General features: G+C 40.3%; 1 protein-coding gene across 2 annotated transcripts in view; it reads left to right on the forward strand.

The window, feature by feature from the left end:
- The window catches only part of LOC116458394 (uncharacterized), a 103,290-nt gene that overhangs the window by 72,203 nt on the left and 21,373 nt on the right, over window positions 1–9,714 (forward strand). The window lies entirely within an intron of this gene.

Consider the following 9,714-nt stretch of genomic DNA (forward strand, 5'->3'; position numbering starts at 1 on the left):
GGTGAGAGAAGGCATCCCTCTCTTGTGCCAGTTTTCAAAGGGAATGCTTCCAGTTTTTCCCCATTCAGTATGATATTGGCTGTGGGTTTGTCATAAATCACTCTTATTATTTTGAGATACATTCCATCAATACCTAGTTTATGGAGAGTTTTTAGCATGAAGGGCTGAATTTTGTTGAAAGTCTTTTCTGCATCTGTTGAGATAATCATGTGGTTTTTGTCACTGGTCCTGTTTATGTGGTGGCTGGCATTTATTGACTTGCGTAGGTTGAACCAGCCTTGCATCCCAGGGATGAAGCCCAATTGATCATGCTGGATAAGCTTTTTGATGTGCTGCTGGTTTCGGTTTGCCAGTATTTTATTGAGGATTTTCGCATCAATGTTCATCAGGGATATTAGTCTAAAATTCTCTTTTTTTGGTTGTGTCTCTGCCAGGCTTGGTATCACGATGATGCTGGCCTCATAAAATGAGTTAGGGAGGATTCCCTCTTTTTCTAATGATTGGAATAGTTGCAGAAGGAATGTTACCAGCTCCTCTTTGTACCTCTGGTAGAATTCAGCTGTGAATCCGTCCGGTCCTGGACTTTTTTTTGGTTGGTTAGGCTATTAATTATTTCCTCAATTTCAGAGCCTGTTTTTGGTCTATTCAGAGATTCCACTTCTTCCTGGTTTAGTCTTGGGAGGGTGTACGTATCCAGGAATTTATCCATTTCTTCTAGATTTTCTAGTTTATTAGCGTAGAGGTGTTTATAGTATTCTCTGATGGTAGTTTGTATTTCTGTGGTATTGGTGGTGATATCCCCTTTATCATTTTTTATTGCATCTATTTGATTCTTCTCTCTTTTCTTCTTTATTAGTTTTGTAGTGGTCTATCGATTTTGTTGATCTTTTCAAAAAACCAGCTCCTGGATTCATTGACTTTTTGAAGGGTTTTTTGTGTCTCTATCTCCTTCAGTTCTGCTGTGATCTTAGTTATTTCTTGCCTTCTGCTAGCTTTTGAATTTGTTTGCTCTTGTTTCTCTAGTTATTTTAACTGTGATGTTAGGGTGTTAATTTTAGATCTTTCCTGCTTTCTCTTGTGGCCATTTAGTGCTATAAAATTCCCTCTAAACACCACGTTAGCTGTGTCCCAGAGATTATGGTACGTTGTGTCTTTGTTCTCATTGGCTTCAAAGAACATCTTTATTTCTGCCTTCATTTTGTTATGTACCCAGTAGTAATTCAGGAGCAGGTTGTTCAGTTTCCATGTAGTTGTGCAGTTTTGAGTGAGTTTCTTAATCCTGAGTTCTAATTTGATTGCACTGTGGTCTGAGAGACAGTTTGTTGTGATTTCTGTTCTTTTACATTTGCTGAGGAGTGCTTTACTTCCAATTATGTGGTCAATTTTAGAATAAGTGCAATGAGGTGCTGAGAAGAATGTATATTCTGTTGATTTGGGGTGGATATTTCTATAGATGTCTGTTAGCTCTGCTTGTTGCAGAGCTGAGTTCAGGTCCTGGATATCCTTGTTAACCTTATATCTCGTTGATCTGTCTAATATTGACAGTGGGGTGTTAAAGTCTCCCATTATTATTGTGTGGGAGTCTAAGTCTCTTTGTAGGTCTCTAAGGACTTGCTTTATGAATTTGGGTGCTTCTGTATTGGGTGCATATATATTTAGGATAGTTAGCTCTTCTTGTTGAACTGATCCCTTTACCGTTATGTAATGGCCTTCTTTGTCTCTTTTGATCTTTGTTGGTTTAAAGTCTGTTTTATCAGAGACTAGGATTGCAACCCCTGCTTTTTTTGCTTTCCATTTGCTTGGTAGATCTTCCTCCATCCCTTTATTTTGAGCCCATGTGCGTCTTTGCACCTGAGATGGGTCTCCTGAATACAGCACACTGATGGGTCTTGACTCTTTATCCAATTTGCCAGTCTGTGTCTTTTAATTGGGGACTTTAGCCCATTTACATTTAAGGTTAATATAGTTATGTGTGAATTTGATCCTGTCATTATGATGTTAGCTGGTTATTTTGCCTATTAATTGATGCAGTTTCTTCCTAGCATTGATGGTCTTTACAATTTGGACTGTTTTTGCAGTGGCTGGTGCCAGTTGTTTCTTTCCATGTTTAGTGCTTCCTTGAGGAGCTCTTGTAAGGAAGGCCTGGTGATGACAAAATCGCTCAGCATTTGCTTGTCTGTAAATATTTTATTTCTCCTTCACTTTTAAAGCTTAGTTTGGCTGGATATGAAATTCTGGGTTGAAAATCCTTTTCTTTAAGAATGTTGAATATTGGCCCCCACTCTCTTCTGGCTTGTTGGGTTTCTCCTGAGAGATCCACTGTTAGTCTGATGGGCTTTCCTTTGTACGTAACTTGACCTTTCTCTCTGGCTGCCCTTAACATTTTTTCCTTCATTTCAACCTTGGTGAACCTGATAATTATGTGTCTTGGGGTTGCTCTTCTTGAGGAGTATCTTTGTGGTGTTCTCTGTATTTCCTGAATTTGAATGTTGGCCTGTCTTGCTAGGTTGGGGAAGTTCTCCTGGATAATATCCTGAAGAGTGTTTTCCACCTTGGTTCCATTCTCCCCATCACCTTCAGCTCTACCAATCAAACTTGATTTGGTCGTTTTACATTGTCCCATATTTCTTGAAGGCTTTGTTCATTTCTTTTTACTTTTTTCTCTAATCTTGTTTTCTCACTTTATTTCATTAATTTGATCTTCAATCACTGATACCCTTTCTTCCACTTGATCAAATTGGCTATTGAAGCTTGTACATGCATCACAAAATTCTCATGCCATGGTTTTCAGCTCCATCAGGTCATTTAAAGTCTTCTCTACACTGTTTATTCTAGTTAGCTATTCAATCTTTTTTCAAGGTTTTTAGCTTCCTTGCAATGGGTTTGAATATCATCCTTTAGCTTGGAGAAGTTTTTTTACTGACCTTTCGAAGCCTACTTCTATTAGCTCATCAAAGTCATTCTCCGTCTAGCTTTGTTCTGTTGCTGGCGAGGAGCTGTGATCCTTTGGAGGAGAAGAGGTGCTCTGATTTTTAGAATTTTCAGCTTTTCTGCTCTGGCCTCTCCCCATCTTTGTGGTTTTATCTACCTTTGGTCTTTGATGTTGGTGACCTACAGATGGGGTTTTGGTGTAGATGACGTTTTTGTTGATGTTGATACTATTCCTTTCTGTTTGTTAGTTTTCCTTCTAACAGTCAGGTCCCTCAGCTGGAGTTCTGTTGGAGTTTGCTGGAGTTCCATTTGAGACACTGTTTGCCAGGTACCATCAGCGGAGGCTGCAGAACAGCAAATATTGCACAACAGCAAATATAGCTGCCTGATCCTTCCTCTGGAAGCTTCATCCCAGAGGGGCAGCTGCCTATATGAGGTGTCAGTTGGCCCCTACTGGGAGGTGTCTCCCAGTTAGGCTACACAGGGTCGGGGACCCACTTGAGGAGGCAGTCTGTCTGTTCTCAGAGTTCCTTTTTTGGGAATAGACTATAAGGGGGCAGGGGTGGAAGCAGGAGACCACCTAGAAGACTCTTGGAATAATTCAGGTGAGACATGATGGAGATCTGAACCTGATTGAAACAGGTGGAGGTGGTGAAAGTGGTTGGATTCTAGCCATCCTGAAGGTGGAATAGACAGGACTTGTTAATGGTCTGGATGTGGAGTGTGGTACGTGAGGGATCAAGGATGTCTGCAAAATTTTTGTCTGATTAATGACAGAACAATGGAATGGACACTGGCTGAGTTGGGAAAGACTTTAAAGTGGGTGAAGGATATGAACAGACACTTCTCAAAAGAAGACGGTTATGCAGCCAACAGACACATGAGAAAGTGCACTTCATCATTGGCCATCAGGGAAATGCAAATCAAAACCACAATGAGATACCATCTCACACCAGTTACAATGGCCATCATTAAAAAGTCAGGAAACAACAGGTGCTGGAGAGGATGTGGAGAAATAGGAACACCTTTACACTGTTGGTGGGAGTGTAAACTAGTTTAACCATTGTGGAAGTCAGTGTGGCCATTCCTCAGGGATCTAGAACTAGAAATACCATTTGGCCAAGCAATCCCATTACTGGGTATATACCCAAAGGATTATAAATCATGCTGCTATAAAGATACATGCACATGTATGTTTATTGCGGCACTATTCACAATAGCAAAGACTTGGAACCAACCCAAATGTCCATCAATGTTAGACTGGATTAAGAAAACGTGGCACATATACACCATGGAATACTATGCAGCCATAAAAAATGATGAGTTCACGTCGTTTGTAGGGACATGGATGAAGCTGGAAACCATCATTCTCAGCAAACTATCGCAAGGACAAAAAACCAAACACCACATGTTCTCACTCATAGGTGGGAATTGAACAATGAGAACACACGGACACAGGAAGGGGAACATCACACGGGCCTGTTGTTGGGTGGGGCGATGTGGGGGATAGCATTTGGAGATATACCTAATGTTAAATGACGAGTTACTGGGTGCAGCACACCAACATGGCACATGTATGCATATGTAACTAACCTGCACATTGTGCACATGTACCCTAAAACTTAAAGTATAATAAAAAAAAAAGAATAGATTTGAGGGTGGGATGTTGTGTGCAGAGGAATTTTGGTTTTAGACATTGTTTTAAATGTCTTTTAGACTTCCAAGTGGGAGTGTCACATAGGCATTAGCATGTATCAGACTCAAATTCAGGAGAAAGGCCCAGCCTGAAAGCTACACAGGGGCAGCATCATCCTGAGACAGGAGAGTACCATGGATTGAGTGCAGACAGAGAAGAGGTACAAGGACCGAGCACTGATGTATGCTTATGTTTAGATTTGGGGAGGTGAGGAGCCAGCAAATGAGGGAGCTGCCAGTGAGGTTGGGTTGGGAGTAGTGACATTCAAAGAAGGGTATTCCACTGGTGGATTTATTAAAAAATAAGTTGGGTGTGGTGGCTCAGGCCTATAAATCTAGCAGTTCAGGAGGCCAAGTGGGGCAGGATCATTTGAGTCCAGGAGTTAATGACTAGCCTGGGAAACATAGGCCAGGTCTCTACAAAAAATTAAAAAATAAAAATACGAGCTGGGCATGGTAGCCCGTGGCTGTAGTCCTGAAACTTAGGAGACTGAGACAGGAGGATTGCTTGAGCCTAGGAGTTGGAAGCTGCAGTGAGCTATGATGGTGCTATTGCACTCCAGCCTGGGTGACAGAGCAAGCCCCTGTCTCAAAAAAGAAGGGTAGTCTTTCTATTACCAAATGAGTAATAGTTTCAAGGAGCAATGATTAACTGTCACGTTCACTGATAGGTGAAGTAAATAAGGGCTCAAAATGGACCAATGTGGAGATAAATGATAGCTTCCCCCAGAGCAGGTTTAGCACGATGGTGGCAAGCCAAAGCCTGAAAGAAGTGGGTCCGACAGAGATTGGAAGAAGAATTGAAGACAATTATTGCAATTCTTCCTATGAGGTTTTCAGAAACGTAATGCATGATAGTTTTAAGAGGCAGGATATTATAGCTTTTTTTTGCTGTTGATCGTTTGACAAGGAAAATTAGTCTGAGACTGATTGGATTTTAAGATGCAGGAAATTACAGCTTTTTTTGTGAATGATAGAAATGTTTGAGAGGAAAAATAGAAGAGCATTCCTTGAGTAGGGAAAGGAGGATGGGGTCTTGGACGTACATTCAACCTTCATAGAAAGGAGGAAAGGTAGAGTATAATGGGTAGGAAAGGCAGAGTATAATGGGTAGTTGGTAAGGCAGTGGGAGTCTGCTGAAGTTATTTTGGTTGCTTCTATTTTCTCTGTGAAATAAACTGAGGAATGGGGGTGGGGGTTGGGGGTTGAGAGATGAGACAGTAGGATCAATGGGCATCCAGCGTGGCCAACTTGAGGTTAAAATAAGATGAACTGCCATGGTTACATTTTTTCTCCACCCACCTGATACTGAGCAGACTCAGGTAAGGAATAGGCAGTTTTAAAAATTTGGCTTAACAGATAAATACAACAAATGGAGAGAAGGGCAGTGGAGCAGAGAATGTGAGGAGGGATTGTAATGATCTGGAATAGAATCTAAAGGCTGGGTAAAGAGGGAATCAGGAATGGAGTGGGTGAAGAATGAAAAAGGTGGTTACATTTGTGAATTGTAGGGGACTGTTGTGTTGAAAAACTGTTGGGGTACTAGCGGGAAAGAGGTGGAAGGATGAGTGATGATGTTAAGACAGTAGGGTGCTTGAAATTGAGATTTGGGAGGTTTTCATTATTGGTACTGAGAAGGTACTAGTTCTAGTTTGTCAACCAACCCCTGATCTAGATCACTGAAAGACTAAGTCAAGGAACTGAGAGGCTAGTATTGTAGGGATCACCCACATATATATTATTATTATTATTTTGAGACAGAGTCTCACTCCATCACCCAGGCTGAAGTGCAGTGACATGATCTCAACTCACTGCAACCTCTGCCTCCCTGGCTCAAGTAATCCTCCCACCTCAGCCTCCTGAGTAGCTGGGACCACAGGTGTGTGCCACCATGCCTGGCTAATATTTTGTAGAGACAGAGTTTCACCATGTTACCCAGGCTGGTCTCAAACTCCTGGGCTTAAGCTGTCTGCCCACCTTGGCCTCCCAAAGTGCTGGGATTACAGGTATGAGCCACCTTTCCCATCCAGACATTAAAATTTAATTATGATAGGAATAGTTTGGACAGAACAACATTAAGCTGGTAAGGTCAGTGTTTGAGGTAATGCAAAGGTCTTAGGACACTGCCGAGTAGTTTACAGCAATCTGTTTTGTAGCTTTCATTTTTCCTTGGGTGTTATTCTACATACGTGTTTGAGAGGTTATATGGAAACTCCATTATTGAACTCCGAGGGGTGAGCTTAGCTAAATTTGAACTGGGTAATGATTTTCTGTTAAATCCTGATTGGATCAAGTTTCTTCATTCATGAAAGAGCCTAGGCACTTAAACTGTGTTCTCAGAGAACAGAGGTATATACACGCCATTTGGAAGCTACTATAGCCATTGAGTGACCAGATCCTAGGTAGGTAATATTTAGTTAACTAGGTTTAAATGGACTATGCCTTTAGTGAAGGAAAAAGATAAGGAAGGCTTGGTATCTTCCTGTAGGAAGCCTGCTCTTTAATAAAAAAAAGTTCGGTAGTTGGAAGATCAGTACCTCCTGAAACAGATTAATAGCGCTCTGACCCAACTGGTTGGAGTTTAAGACTGGTAATCCACATTTCTTGTTACGGTCTTCAGGAAACCCCATTGACAACCGTATTATTCAAATTATAATCACCATATTCTTAGGATTTGTGTCCAATTTCTGTCTTGGCTCTGATATGCCCAGCTTCCTGAAGATACACATTAATGTTAGGTTTCTGTAAGGATTGGTTGAAAAGCCGATTCACCTTTTTTGTCCCCTTTCATTTGTTCCTTGATAAGAAATCCTTCTGGAATCCATATTACTGATCATAAGGCATATAAAAAAATGCTACAAACTACACAGTTGAGACTGCAGGATCACCAAGTGGCAAAATTAAAGGAATCTAATATTTCTAGCTAAACAAATCTTTAGTGGGAGATATATGAATTTGGATATTTTTTAAATGTGTTAATATTAGGGAAAGTATTTAGAAATAGTTGACCACCTTAGAAACTAAAGAAATCTGAGGAACAAACCTCGAACTTCTAAAATTTTATTTAAAATATATGGTCTAAAATTATTTAAGACCAGTGTGATTTGGTCACCTTTTCTAATAAAATATGTGTGAGCTAATTGTTACTGTAATGTTTTAATACAAAACAAGTTAATAGTTCAGATGGTTCCAGGGCCTGGAGTTACTTACCTAACTAAAATGGCAGTTCCTTAAAACCTGAGACCTCCCCATTAGAGCTGTAAAAGTTCCTGTATAGTTATGAAAGGGAAGCTGAAGATCTTTTCAGTTTCATTTTGGTTAAGGTATTACATAAAATATGCCTACTTTGAAGAAAGCATCTTACTACCTGCCTCCAAAGGCAGTATGAGCCATTGGCAGAAAGGGAGCAGATTTCGGTTGTGGCAGAGATTTTTGACCCCAGAAGACTTTTTGTCTGAGAAGTCAAGAATCCTTAACTCCCAGGCATCTTATCAGTTTCCCAGATCATGCCAGTTTGATTCTGTCTGGCACTTAGAAACATGTTGACAGGGTCATTTTATTCACTAAGTACAATTCCAAAAGTTTGTGTTACTGAGGGGGATCTATGTTCATAAAATATATGCCCTTAAGAAGCTTGCAGCCTAATTGGGGAGATGAGGAATGCTACTTACATTTAAAATTCTAACTGTTGTTTTTTAGTTGTCTACTCATACCCTTATATAAAAAAGAGTAAGTACCTCAAATATATTTTAAGGAGACGGCTGACAGTAAGTTGGAGAACTACTGGCTAGTCAAGAAGTTATTTGAGTAAATCAAGCCAATCTTACAAAATGTGGAGGTTTAACTAGATGACTTGGGGGCTTTCTATCTTTAACTTCTTAGAAAGGGGAAAAAAGTTTATATGCTCCTCAGCCCCATCCATGAAGTTAGCTATTCTGCATTTCATGGTCTGCCCTCTCCTCTTTTTTTTTTTTTTTTTTTTTTTTGAGACGGAGTCTTGCTTTTGCTGCCCAGGCTGGAGTGCAATGGCGCAATCTCAGCTCACTGCAACCTCTACCCCTGGGTTCAGGCGATTCTCCTGCCTCAGCTTCCCAAGTAGCTGGGATTATAGGCATGCGCCACCACGCTTAGCTAATTTTGCATATTTAGTAGAGATGGGGTTTCACCATGTTGGCCAGGCTGGTCACAAACTCCAAACCTCAGGTGATCTGCCCACCTTGGCCTCCCAAAGTGCTGGGATTACAGGCATGAGTCACTGTGCCTGGCCCTGCCCTCTACTTTTAAGCTGAAGGACATATCATCAGGTTTAAGGAAAATCTGGATCTAGTAAAACACAGCTATTCACAGATTCATACTGAAAATCCAGTGAAATCATTTGCAATGAAAAACTTTAAAATCTAAATTAATGGCATACTGATTGTTATCTTATACTAATACTATATACTATGTATCAATATACTAGGCTATATTAGTAAATGACAGAGTCAAGAGAAGATTTAAAATAATACACCTAATGGGATAACTGGACTACTTGCTGGGAGTCACCTGGAGATACTACCCAAAATGCAGTTTGGGTAGGTTGGGGTCAGGCACCCTGGAAGAGTGCTGATATCAGTGTCATGAGTTTCCTTCTAAGTTTCCTTCTGTTCCCACCCTCACCCACCATAAACCCAATCCTTAAAGCTATAGCTATTAACTCAAGACTCAGAAGAAATATTCTTAGTTGCCCATATGATAAATATCGAAACAGGACTCTGTAAGGATGGTCTAGTTAGCCACAGGAATTAGACAGTGGCTTCCTGTGACATATCAGAGGGTGACTTTAGTTGTCTTCCAAAATGTGATTAGGGTTACCATTTAGATAATTTGACTGCCATTTGCTTGCACATTAAAGAAGGAAAACCAGGCAGAAGAACCTTATAAACGTTTTTAGTAAATGTTTATTTTTTGTATTCCTTAAAAACAAAAATTACAAGTTTAATACTACTCCTTTGAAATATTGTACACCAAACAAACCACCTTACTCATGCAGCAAATTGGTCTATGTTCTCTTTTCTTCTGTTTGCCAGATGATCCTTCATAATTTCT

This window comes from Hylobates moloch, unplaced genomic scaffold, assembly GCF_009828535.3.
Source record: "Hylobates moloch isolate HMO894 unplaced genomic scaffold, HMol_V3 SCAFFOLD_19, whole genome shotgun sequence".
NCBI lineage: Eukaryota > Metazoa > Chordata > Mammalia > Primates > Hylobatidae > Hylobates > Hylobates moloch.